The sequence below is a fragment of the Phalacrocorax carbo genome, chromosome 11, assembly GCF_963921805.1.
Source record: "Phalacrocorax carbo chromosome 11, bPhaCar2.1, whole genome shotgun sequence".
Lineage (NCBI taxonomy): Eukaryota > Metazoa > Chordata > Aves > Suliformes > Phalacrocoracidae > Phalacrocorax > Phalacrocorax carbo.
Window position 1 is genome coordinate 13,090,781 of NC_087523.1, and position 12,864 is coordinate 13,103,644.

At 40.6% G+C, this 12,864-nt stretch overlaps 1 long non-coding RNA gene across 1 annotated transcript in view; it reads left to right on the top strand.

The window, feature by feature from the left end:
- The first annotated feature begins 2,563 nt into the window (after positions 1 to 2,563).
- The window catches only part of LOC135315299 (uncharacterized), a 417,819-nt gene continuing 407,518 nt past the window's right edge, over positions 2,564 to 12,864 (top strand). The window contains exon 1 of the long non-coding RNA XR_010374732.1: positions 2,564 to 2,687. This is a non-coding gene — a long non-coding RNA (uncharacterized LOC135315299). The remainder of the gene's footprint in view (positions 2,688 to 12,864) is intronic.

The following is a 12,864-nucleotide window of genomic DNA, read 5'->3' on the forward strand; positions in this document are numbered from 1 at the left end:
AAGGAGAGAACAGGTCTTCCATCATCAGCTTTTCTATGTATTTTACAGTGTACTTGGTGCTGATGACATAAAAAAGGTGCTGTTCGGTCCTCATTGAGTCATGGGTGTATTTTTATGAGGCTTTTTATTGAATTTGTATGTAATTAAAAAAAAAAAAAAAAGAAAGAAAGCCTAAATGTAGATCAGCAGCACTGGAACTCTTGAAGCTGAAGATACTAGGCTTCAAATTGTATTTTTATGGTATAGCTCCCATATTTTCTGTTTTCTTGCAACCTTGTCAACCACAGGCCTTGTCCCAGCTGAGAGTGTCAGGGGTAGAGGCTGGAAAGCAGCTAAAATCCCCCCCATAGTGCGAGTTGCCTTCTGAATAGTAATATCAGTTATATGCCTCTAGGTATGATGGTAGTGCAACACTACATGACAGAAAATATTGTTATGTTTAATACCATTTTTTAACTGTAACGAAGTATCTGTTTCTGAGTTTCTGTAACACTTGCTCGAGGTACATTACCCATATAATTAAGCATGATTAAATGATAATTGCAGTCTTTTCACAAAGTAATTCCATGGTTGTTTATGCTTTGCAGAAAGTAGATGGCATTTATTTTGCATGTGTCAAGGAAAAGCTCTAAATGTTAAAGAAGTTGCTAGGGAATAATTGCCATAAATTTACAAAGGAATTATTAGGTAACATATGCCTGGCATTGAATAAGGTACTACACAAATTTCCATCAAGATACAATTGTATTTTCAAAAAGTCATTATTTTTGTCTTATTTCTGAAAAAAAAAAGTCATGGTAGAGTGAAAACATCTGTATTCAGTTATGGGTGATACATTATTTAAGTGAGCTGCCATGTTCTTTTATTTGTGAAACGCTCTTTTGTGAGCACCACAGAAGACCCTTTTTGCACCTAATTCTGGAGACACACAAAGCATGCACTGAGGCTCTTTTGCTTTCATATCTCTTCCTTTGAACGAGGATAATGCTGCAAGCAAAGGGTCAGAAGTTCTGTACCACAGCCTGTCACTTTGTATGTTAGAAAAAATACTCATAAACACTGGCTTCATTTGCATTAACTTTCTAGTTTGGATCAAGAGTGCACCTGTGAAGCAAACCTGATTATCCACACTTACTGTGCTTTGTTTCACATCCCATGTTTCAGTGCAGTCTTGCATCAGGCACAGTGGATTCCTTTTAAATGAAGTTAAACAGAAAGAAGGGATGCAGGAGCGCACCTAATGCTTTCCAGCAAGAAGGTCCAACACAGAGCTAGGCTGAACAACAACGTCAAAACTCGTTTCCTGAGGGTGTCAGGCCCTCAGCAGCAGCTCTCTGGCTCTGCAGGTCCACTTCTTTTGCCTGCCATTATTTGCTTATGTAAGCATAGCCTACGTAGCTTTTGGGGCCAAATCTTGGGTGATGTAAAAACCAGCATGTTGTTAGCCTAAAAATCTTCCTGGAGGTAGAGGTTACAGCAGCATCCTGTCCGGTGCTCCATAGCTGCTGCTGTGGAAGCTTCTGCACTGCTCTCTTGATGTGGGGTTTGGAATGAGACTGTACTGGTGCTCTCCAAAATCTTATTCCTCTCTGGAGGACATTTCAAATGAAAAAAATATTTCTTTTAAATCCAAAGGAAACGATCACAATATAATCCTAGAAATAGAATTTCTCTGAAATAGATTTGTATATTTATCATTGTGATTTTTATTTTCTTTGGGATAGTTGCTTTTTCTTTTTTCCAAATTGTTTGCTTCCTCTTTGGGAACGCCCTGCTCTACAAAAGCAGTTTGTATTTAGTGAGTCCTCACCTCTGATTTAACAAATAATTAAGCATAGGCTCAATATTAAAATGATCATTTATTTCAATTTTATTAATTGTTAATAGTAGTGGTCATAGAGCATCTCAGCATGTGGCGGAGAGGCCTGGGATTGTTTGGCCTGGAGAAGCCTCAGTGCAGACCTTATCAATGTTTCTAACTACCTGGTGAGGGTGTAAAGAAGAAGGAGCCAGGCTCCTCTCAGTGGTGCGGATTCATCCTCAGAGACATTCAAAACCCGATAGGACACAGCCCCAGCAGGGGCGGGGCGCTTGGATCAGATGGTCTCCAAAGGCGGCTCCCCACATCAACCAGTCTGATTCTGTGACGTTTTCCTCTACCTGGACCATAGCATTGGCTGAGGGATGATACCAATCTATGCCTTGTGGTACCTAGCTGTTGCAAAATCTTAGTGCAACACTGTGCAGAATGCACAGGTTGGAGCCCTCATTTTCTCGATATTTCTTTTCAGGTTACTTTTGCTTTGCAGTAAGCTTGACTTATGTCCTTTATCCTCTAGTGCTCCTGTGTAGTGAAATGACTTTTTTCCCCCTAAGACTTGTCTGCTTGGAAGGGATGTCAACAAAGTTACAGAAACCAAGACAAGTATTAAACACAAAAAGTCTCTGGGGGTGAGATATGCCATGTATATCCTGCCACAGTCAAGAAAAAAATTACCACTCAGGTGCCTAAATCAACTAATTAATCCATACTACATTAATTATGATAATGAAAAACTAATCATAGCTTATTGGCCTAAAAACAGATGCAAGAGAATGAGGGAATTTTTCAAGGCTGGCTGGGGGCCCCAACTCAGCATGCTCCAAGTCTACTGGAGGTACCAAGCAGAACCGAGCAGTGACTGGAGGTAAGAACAAATCCATTAATTTTTTTTGCTGTTATCAAAGGCAATGAAAAAATTGTCAGCCTCCTCTTGGAAACTAATTAAAGATCGTGTCAGTCTTCATGGAACATTTCTGTAAGCTTTTGTCTATTTCTAAGTTTGTGTAACATTTATGGGTTTCTCAAATATTCTTATAAACGCATTTCATAGAAAGAATGTTATAGTATTGGATGATACGCATTTATCTGGAATATTTACAAATTTCAGTCTGTTGAACTGCGTGTTTACAGCGTTAGACAAGACTAGCAATCTTTTAGTGACTAAGAGAGATTTCTGTGTTAGTTTTGATTACTGTGGTAGCAAAGTGTATCTGCAAGTGACGGAGTCAAATGTGTCTCAGGCAGAACAGAAGGGATGTTAAATCTGGGATGCCCCTGTTGGTTTGCATTTCCATCTTTCTGTTTATCAAAGCAAATTATAGTCTAGCAGAGACTAGTTTGGATCTAAAGCTTAACCTACATTCCCTTAACATCTGTTCCTAAGGAGTAAAAGCATATGAATCTGTACATGCTGATTCATTTTCAAAGGGAGACACTTCCTGTGAAAAGTGTTTCCACTAGTTCGTTGAAACATAATCCAAACACTATCTGCGGGACAAAAATGAATAATATAAACCAGGCTGAGAAAAAACTAAAAAGAGAAAGTGGGACAGGGGTTTTCACAGCAATGTACAGTGCAGGTAACCAACACAGAGATAACCCAACATAAGGCGTAACACAGGAACAAAGAAAATTCTTGAAAATAAAACTGAAGTGGGAAAAATGGAGCTGAGAAACACTGCACTGTCATGTGACAATCAGAAATAATAAAACAGGAGGAGAGTATTGGGAAAGCGCAAATTCTGAGTGTTAAAGCAGCTCTATAGGAAAAGAGAAAGAGTACGACATTATGGTGGAAAGAAATCAGCCTAAGGGCAGCAGAAAATCATCCTTGACTTAAATCAGTGTGAAAATACTGCCATACTTCATGTAGGCAGTGACAAGACTAGATAGGTTTATGAGGAAGCAAATTTGTCATGGAAAATGAAAGTAAAAGAATTATCACAAATTTTCACCCAGGGACAATTTCAACTCTTGTGCTGCAGGGTGTCACAGCAATAATCCAGTGGTGGAGAATCTAACCTAGAAATTTAGTAGGCACTATAATAAATGTAGCTGGATATTCTGTATCATTTTGGGTTATGGTGCTTGAGGATATGGTTTAGTGGTGGACTTGGCAGTGATAGGTTAGCGGTTGGACTCGATGATCTTATGGGTCTTTTCCAGCCTTCATGATTCTGTGATTCTATATCTTTGTTGTCACCACAACGTAGAAGCAAATGGCAAATATTTCTACACTTGTTTTTCTGAATCTTTGTCCAAAATCCTCTTACACGGGGGACATAATCTTACATCATTGGGGATAGTGGGCTTTCTTTCTGTTTTAACTAGGAATGTGATTTCTGTTTTTAAGTAATGCAGTTTCCATCACATCTGCTGCCTTTATGATTGAGTTCCTGGTAGCTGGGAAGGGCTCTATCCTCATGTCACAGCTGGAGTGAGAGAGATGGTATTCAAAGTTGCTTTCTTTCTTTTGAATGTGAATAGAAAATTATATCTTTTTTCCCAAATGGGAGGTGCAAGCCAGGCTGCAGAAGGAGTTATGTTACTGTTTCTATGAGGATCACTTTGTTAAGAGCCTTCAGATGGAGTGTAGCAGTGTTAACCAGTGTCGAGTCACCACAAGTGCCATACCCTCACAGACATGTGGATAGTGTGCTTGTATTATCCAGGACATCTGTTAAAGTGTGCTACTTCTAAATCTTCCAAGATGTGGGAAGGGAGAATGCTACATGGCAGAGGACAGGACTGTGGGTGGAAGGAGACTGGAGACCATAAAGAAAATTTAGATATAAATTGAATGGAGCAGGAGAAGAGAAAATGCCCTGATGATTTAAATGTATTTTACTGTGAGGCATTCCTTTATAACATACTGTCCTTATCCACTGAATTCTCCAGATACGAAAGTGAACACATTTAAAAATAGAATATATTCCTGAAACTACATGAAGATACAATTCCTGCCTGGTACACCTGGTTTGAATTCAGGATTTTTATTTGAAGTTTTCAAGACCTAGCTAGACCAAGCCTTAAGCAGGCTGGTCTGCATATGGTTGTATTGGGCTTGCATGGCCAGGTTTTTGTAGTGGGAGGGCTACGGGAGTGGCTTCTGTGAGAAGCTGCTGGAACCTTCCCCTATGTCCAACAGAGCCAATACCAGCCAGCTCCAGTATGGACCTGCTGCTGGCCAAGGCTGAGCCCATCACTGATAGTGGTAGTGCCTCTGTGGTAGCATACCTAAAAGGGGGGATGGGGCACAAAACTGCTGTGCAACAGCAGCCAAAAAAGAGGAATGAGATTATATGAGAGAAACAACTCTGCAGACAACAAGGTCAGTGAAGAAGAAGGGGAAGGAGATGCTCCAACTGTCAGAGCAGAGCTTCCCCTGCAGCCTGTGGTGAGGCAGGCTGTCCCCTTCCAACCCGTGGAGGTTAGCGGGGGAGCAGATACCCCCCTGCAGCCCGTGGAGGTTAGCGGTGGAGCAGATACCCCCTGCAGCCTGTAGAGGACACCACACCAGAGCAGGTGGATGCCCAAAGGAGGCTGTGACCTCGTGGGAAGTCTGCACTGGAGCAGGCTCCTGGCAGGACCTGTGAACCCATGGAGAGAGAAACCTTCTCAGGACTTGTGACCCTGTGGAAGGGACCCACAGCTGGAGCAGTTCATGAGGAAATGCAGCCAGTGGGAAGGACTCACATTGGAGAAGGTCATGGAGGCCTGTCTCCTGTGGGAGGGACCCCATGCTGGAGCAGGGGAAGAGTGTGAGGAGTCCCCCCCTGAGGAGGAAGCAGCAGCACAGAAAAGCTGTGAAGAACTGACTGCAACCCCTGTCCTCCCTCCCCACACTGCTCAGGGGCAGGAGGGGGTAGAGAAAATCAGGAGTAAAATTAAGCCTGGGAAGGAGGGAAGGGTGGGGGGAAGGTGTCTTATGATTTGTTTTTACTTCTCGTTGCCTTGCTCTGATTTGATTGGCAATAAATTACATTGTTTTTCCCAAGTCAAGCCTGTTTTGCCCATGACAGTAACTGGTGAGTGATCTCCCTGTCCTTATCTCAACCCACGAGCTTTTTGTTACATTTTTCTCTGTTATAGTGTGGCTTGGTGGGCACCTGGCATCCAGCCGAGGTCAACCTACCGCAGCAGTGTTGACTCTTTTGAGTGGGAGATTGACCTCCGTGATTTCCTGAGATCTCTTCTAACCAGAATTGTTCTATGATTCTAAAACTGAAATAATTTTCTGGAAAGGAGACCTATGTCTGTGAAAATTTAACTTATCTCTGTTTTCAATTACTGGGCCACAGACTGCTTGAATTCACTGGCTTTGTTCCAATGTAGCTGCATTAAATGTCTTACCGAAAAACCAATGTAACAAAGTACACAACCTGGCATTTTTTCCCAAACTTTGGCTTGGCTTCAGGTCAAGGGAAGGCTGATTGTTTTTAAAATTAATAATTCATTTTTTCTAAAATTGATAACTAATCATTAATTTTTGGCACTGTCACTCACCAATGTTTTACTGTACTTGTATTTGAAAAGCCTTCTGCCTGAAGGTAGGTATTGCTTAATTGTACAAACTTAACTACGGAAATATATTTTGCAGAGGTCCTTGGTTATAAGTGGTTGTAGCTCCGCTAAAGTAAATGTAACTAAGCACTAACTAAGATGCATAATTATGTATGTACCTGCCCAGGCAGCATGGGTCTATGCACCAGCATGCTTGTCCGTCTACTGGGCTGTTTGAGTTCCTGAAGGGCAACTGATGATCCTGGCAAGGTATCTGACTTGCTGTGGATGTTGACATAGACCAAACTGAAATATTTGTTGTTAACAGCCAGAGACATTATCTTAACTCAAGTGAATTTCTTTTTGGCTTCCTGGTGATTCCCAGTATTTGGATGTCAGTATTGTTATTGGCAAGTTACTTTATTTATGTTGTATGTATTATTTCACCTTGCTTTGGAGGTCTTTTTCAATGCCCTTTGATAAAGTTCAACTTTCTCTAAGATACGGGTAATTCCTCTCAAGGAATTCCCACTTCTATGACAAAATGAACTTTTTGTTCTAGAGCAGGGTTCTCATTTGTTTATGTAACCTGGAGCAAATCTGTGGGACAGTTTCGTCGCTGGTGAAATGAGAGTATAGACCCTTTCTTTCTGAAAGCAATCCAGGCTTTCAAGTGAAAACGACATGAGAAAGACATAGTTAGTTATCGGCGTTCACCTAAGAGAAGATGCCACATCTGCGGATCCCTGCACAGTATCAGTGCAGCTCATTTCTCTAATATATAAATGCGCTGCTGTTGGCTAGACCTTTCTCAAATAATCCTTATGCATATTGTAAATAAATCTTTAAACTCCTAGTTGATATGCCTGGTTTTCTGATCAGTGAAACTTCACTAACAAATGGAGTTGAACATTATGAATACTTTGTGGCACTACTGCAATTTAAAAACCAGAGAATCTGGACAGACTGCAGTGAATGGAACTTCTCATGTTGAATTCAGTGCAATCAGGCTTCCCATCGTCTCTCATTATTCTGTTTTCTCTTTCATTCTTGTTGGTTGAGTAATCACAAGTGAATACAGCTTTCTATGGAAGTGTGTCTTCTCTACCAGGCACAGAAGATAGTATGATTTTTTTTTTCTTTTTTTTTTCTTTTTTCTTTTTTCTTTTTTGTAGATTCAAGCCATATCCAGGGACTTTGAGATTATATTTATTTTTTCAGTGTCCTTTTCTTATTTTCAGATGTACCTAGGAATTTCTTTTCTCTAAGCTCTCCTCTTTCTTTTGTTCATGCAATAGGAGTCTCCAGATTTCTGCATGTTTATTTATCATGACGTTTAGTTATTGCTGTAATATAACACTCTGGAAGCTCAGGTATTGTATATATTTGTACCTAGTGTGATACTATATTGGATGTCTAGTGGATTTATCCTAGCAGCTGCAAGTGGTGTAGGTCTTTGTCAGACTTCTGTCTACTTCAATAAAAGAAATAGTGAGCATGAAGATTCCTTCATTGGCTGGGAATTTGTGTTCGGAGAACTGCTTTTTACAGTGAAATTAGTGGAATATTAAAGGTGTCTCCAACTTCATGGCGTATCAGTTGAATGAGCTGGCACATCTTTATTAAGTGCATTTTGATATTTTGCAAGCCATTTCGTGCCCTAGCTCAAATGAGTTAGGATGCCTTTTCCTTACAGGAAGGGAGAAAAAAAGTATAATTTTTACAAGAAGTTATTTTAGGGTCAGCTTATGAAAAACTAAATGAACTGGCAGTCGCAGTTCCCAGCAGATGGCAGACAAAGTGACTAATATTGGAAGGTCTGCTTTAAGGATTCTGTTCATGTTTCCACTGATTTGCACATATTCTGTGAAACAACCTACAGTTTCACTTCAAATGACAGTATTAATCAAAGTTTCAAAGTTTTGATATTTTTAAGTATTCTGTCTGAAACATCTCCTTTTTCAGTGCTGAATAATAACAACCAAAAATAAAATATTCTGTTTCCTTCTCGATCCCTGCTAGACACCTCTATTATGTCTACCATGTCCCGAGTTTCTACTGCCTCTGAGCTCCCCAGCAGCTCTGCCTTTGGTGCGTTGTCCTTTTCTCCTGTGCTTGCTTATGGAGCTCATTGGTCTCTGTTGTCATACCTTGCTTCTCCCTCATATTCTTATTGCTGACTCCCTCTTCCACATCTTTTAATGGGTTTCTTTTTGCCACCACTAGTCAAATCCAGCTGATGTGCAGAAACCTCCTTTTCCCTAGAAATACAGCCTTCTGCTCTTTTTTATCTCGTGTCCAATATTACAAGTTATCCTGTTATGAGTAGTTATGGATTCCTTCCTCTCATTTACGTCTTCTGCAGTTGTGCTGACCCTCAGTTCCCTTATATTTTTCTTCTCCTCTTAGGAAACTCTTCTGTTAATTTTGACCATTATGTTTTCTAACAAAATTAAAGATAAGACCTTAAAATCAACCAGATTGTATTATAAATAATGGAGAAACAAACCCACAGTGTTATAGACTAGGCTGCATGGCTTCCTAGACAGCTAATTCTGCAGATTCTCTAAAATCCATTCCTTCCACCTCTGGTTCTACATTCCTACCGATGCCTCAGTGTCTTATCCATGCCTTTCAAACCCCTCTATATGCGTTTATGTTACCCTTCCCCATTAAAACAATTACACAAAGAGGTTTTATCTTTTCCTTTTATTTATTACTTAAATTTACTTTTATTTACCAGTTAAGTTGACAAAAGCAGGCAAAACTTCTGTGTTTTGGACAGAGGTGTTGACATTACATGCAAGTTCTTTCTGGCTCTCTGTTATGAGGCTGAAGGTACCTGGTTATTATGGAGTGAATACTTGTAATTAAAGCAAGTAGTCTGCTGTCTGATCACCTCCAAAACCATAGTTTCAAAGTGCCTGGGGAGGCTCTCTTACCCATAGTGAGCTGCTAGATTAAAAGCTACACAAGTAAATTTCCTCTCAGTTTAACTTTTATTCTGACAAATGTTTAATATGTATGGTGTTTGCATTACAACTATAAAACATTTCCACAATATTCACTTAGCTTTACTGATTTATAGCAGAAGTTTGTTTTGTTTGCTGAAAAAAATTCCTCACTGTACAGAGAAAATAAGTGGAAACTCACTTACTTCACTGCTTTCCCAGCTAGATAAAAGTGACATCTGTGAAAACTCTGTATGAAGGAAAGAGTTTTTTGAGATCTGAATGAGACTGAGGGGCAAGAAGGAGGACCCAAGAAACTATAGGCCAGTCAGCCTCACCTCCATCCCTGGAAAGGTGATGGAGCAGTTCATTCTGGAGGTCATCTCCAGGCATGTAGAGGAAAAGAAGGATATCAGCAGTAGTCAGCATGGATTCACCAAGGGAAGATCATGCTTGACCAACCTGATAGCCTTCTGTCATGGTGTGACTGGCTGGGCTGATGAAGGGAGAGCAGGGGATGTTGTTTACCTCAGCTTCAGTAAGGCTTTTGACACTGTCTCCCATAACATTCTCATAGGTAAGCTTAGGAAGTGTGGGTTAGATGAGTGGACTTTTTGTAGTGGTGCCCTACGACAGGACAGGGCAGTGTGCACAAATTGGAATAGAGGAAGTTCCACCCGAATATGAGGAAAAATTTCTTTACTGAGAGGGTGACAGAGCAGTGGCACAGGCTGCCCAGAGAGGGTGTGGAGTCATGGTTTAGCCCCAGTCAGCAACGAAACACCACGCAGCCGCTTGCTCGCTCCCCCCACCCCTGAGGGATAGGGGAGAGAATTGCAAGGGCCAAAGTAAGAAAAATTTTGAGTTGAGATAAGAACAGTTTAATAATTAAAATAGTAATAATAATAATATAATGAAAAGGAAAATAATGAAAGAGGTGAAACCCTGGGAGGAGGGAAAATAAAAAAACCAAACAACAAGTGATGCAACCGCCCACCACCTGCCGACCGATGCTGCCGGTCCCTGAGCCGCAATTGCTGCTTCCCCTGGCCAACTCTCCCCCATTTAATATACTGGGCATGATGTCATGTGATATGGAATATCGCTTTGGTCAGTTTGAATCTGCTCTCTTAGCTGTGCCTCCTCCCCTCCCGGCTTCTTGTGCCCCTGGCAGAGCATGAGAGGCTGGAAAAGTCCTTGACTAGTACAAGCACTACCCAGCAACAACTAGAACATCGGTGTGTTACCAATACTATTCTCATACTAAGCTCAAAGCACAGCACTAGGCTAGCTGCAGTGAAGAAAATCAACTCTATCCCTGCTAAGACCATGACACTCCTCTGGAAATATTCCGGAAGTGGGGAAGGATCGTGGAGATCAGAGAGATTTGTGGAGATGAATGCTGGGGGATGTCCAGGGACCTTGGCTGTAAGGTCAGAGCCTGGTAGATGCCAGCAGTGGCACAGCACAAACCAGCTTGACTTTCTGCCTGACCTTCCTGGACCAGCTGCAGTCTCCTTGTGGGGAAGGGGCATGAAGTCCTGGTAACTGTAGCGCTGGTAAGAAACAAGAGAGTATGTGGGGAAAATCAAGTCAGGTAAGAGCTCTAATCTCATGGGTTCAAAGGAAGTCTGATATCCAGATCCACTAGGGTTACTACCGTTTCAAATAGAAGCCTATCAGCTTTCTGTGGTAGAATTAGAAGCCTGGCAACTTCCCTCTCCTAATATATAATATGATACATAACTATATAACTTTCCCTTCCTAATAATAAATAAAAAAGCAAAAAAGCAAATGTTTTAAAAATGTGGGTGCCCTGCAATATACTGTCCAGATGTCCTGAAAGATAGTGGGCTGTGAAACCTGGTAATTAGTAACAGAAAACACAGAGCAAGTCTAGATTCAGATGGTTGGTGGTTTTTGTTTTGGGTTGGTTTTTTTTTTTTCCATTTAGCTCTATAGATGCAAATTTGAAAGAGATGTGGAATAGTAGAGAACTGTTGGGGAAAACATGCAAAGAATTTAAATAGAGAAGCTAGCAATTGAACATAACTTTTCTGGTAAGAGGGGAAATGTTGCTTGCAGTTCACATCTTTGTGTTTGGCAGGTCATGCTACCCAGGAGAAACTTTTCCCTTCAGAGTGTCTGTGGGTGGAATCGTGGTTTAGAGTTGCTGCTGTAATCTTCTCCTCATCCCTTCCTGTGGCAGCTTTTAGGGTACTCATGGAAATGGAATAAATTTATACTCCTCTATCAAAGTGGTTCTTTAAACTTTGGAGAATTCAGGATAGGTTTGTAAAAAATGTAAACAAGCCAATAAGATCTCAAGGAAAGTCTAAGATTTATGCTGCAAAAATATTCTCTCTGAAAGCAAACGAAAAACAGGAGGAGGAAGGAAGACCTTGTGCTGTTCTACAAGTCATTACTGGAGGGACTGATTAGTTAATGAAATAGAGGTAACGGGTTCTGATGTATTAATTAAAAATATTGTTAGTCTGTCAAGAAAAGGCATTTTGATTTTCTGTGGTGGCTAACAATTTATGTGTGCATCTGACATTTTTCTCACTTCTGCTACTTTTTGAGCTTTGTAGCACATGGAAAGGAGGAAATGGTTGAAGAACACATGAGGCATTGCATTAGTACGTGGATGTGGTAGGCATTTGAAATAGATTAATGAGGAATGTACTGTGTACAAATAACATTTCACAAAGGGCTCTATGTTCAGGTTTGACCTTGTCTGTCTCTGTTCCTTTAGAGTACAACACCCAGAAGGGTTTGAGCAATGAGTAGAAATGCTGCTGCAGTCTTGTTCTTGCTCCCTGAGATTTGTTGCTAATGGCTTGAGTCATTAGGACCCACTCCTACAAAGATGGACTCAGAAAGTCTGCAAAATAAAATAGGCTGCCAACAGCTACCCAGGTGTAAATATATCAAAATACTAAGTACCACCTCACAGCTACAGTTTGTTTTACCCACCCGCCTCTGTATTTATCCTGAGGTCTCTTAAAGCTGATTTTGGGACATACTGAAGTAATTTAAACTAACATGCTTACATCAAAGGATCACTCTTATTTCTCACTAACTGACACTGTTGTGATTACAGTGCTTTACATCTATAAATGAACTGTGCTTTTCTAGATCTTCATTGTCTCTATTTTGTATTAAACGGGGGATATTTCATGTATCATTAGCACAACTTTTTAACATCATTCATTCCATGAAGTAGTTGTACTGAAAATTACCTTACATTGTTTTGTCAGTCCTGTGCTGTATATGTTTTTTCTTTGTTTTTCCACAAGACTTGAATTAACTAAAAAAGGAATGCAAATGAAAAAAAATAGAGGATTCCTCTATTCTCAGAATATGAAATGGTCACAGAAAAGTACTTTGATGTGCATTCCTGTGCACTAATCACTAATGTGTAGTCTACTTTACTGGCCCGAGAATCCAGGCCTGTGGCATTCAACTGTTTGTGCTGTCAGTCTTTCATATTCCTGTGGGTGATCCGTTTGCCTTTTCACCAAATGTTTATCTGAATGCACAGGATTATTTTGTAGCGTACTGAAATTTTGCAACAGGTTTGCAGCA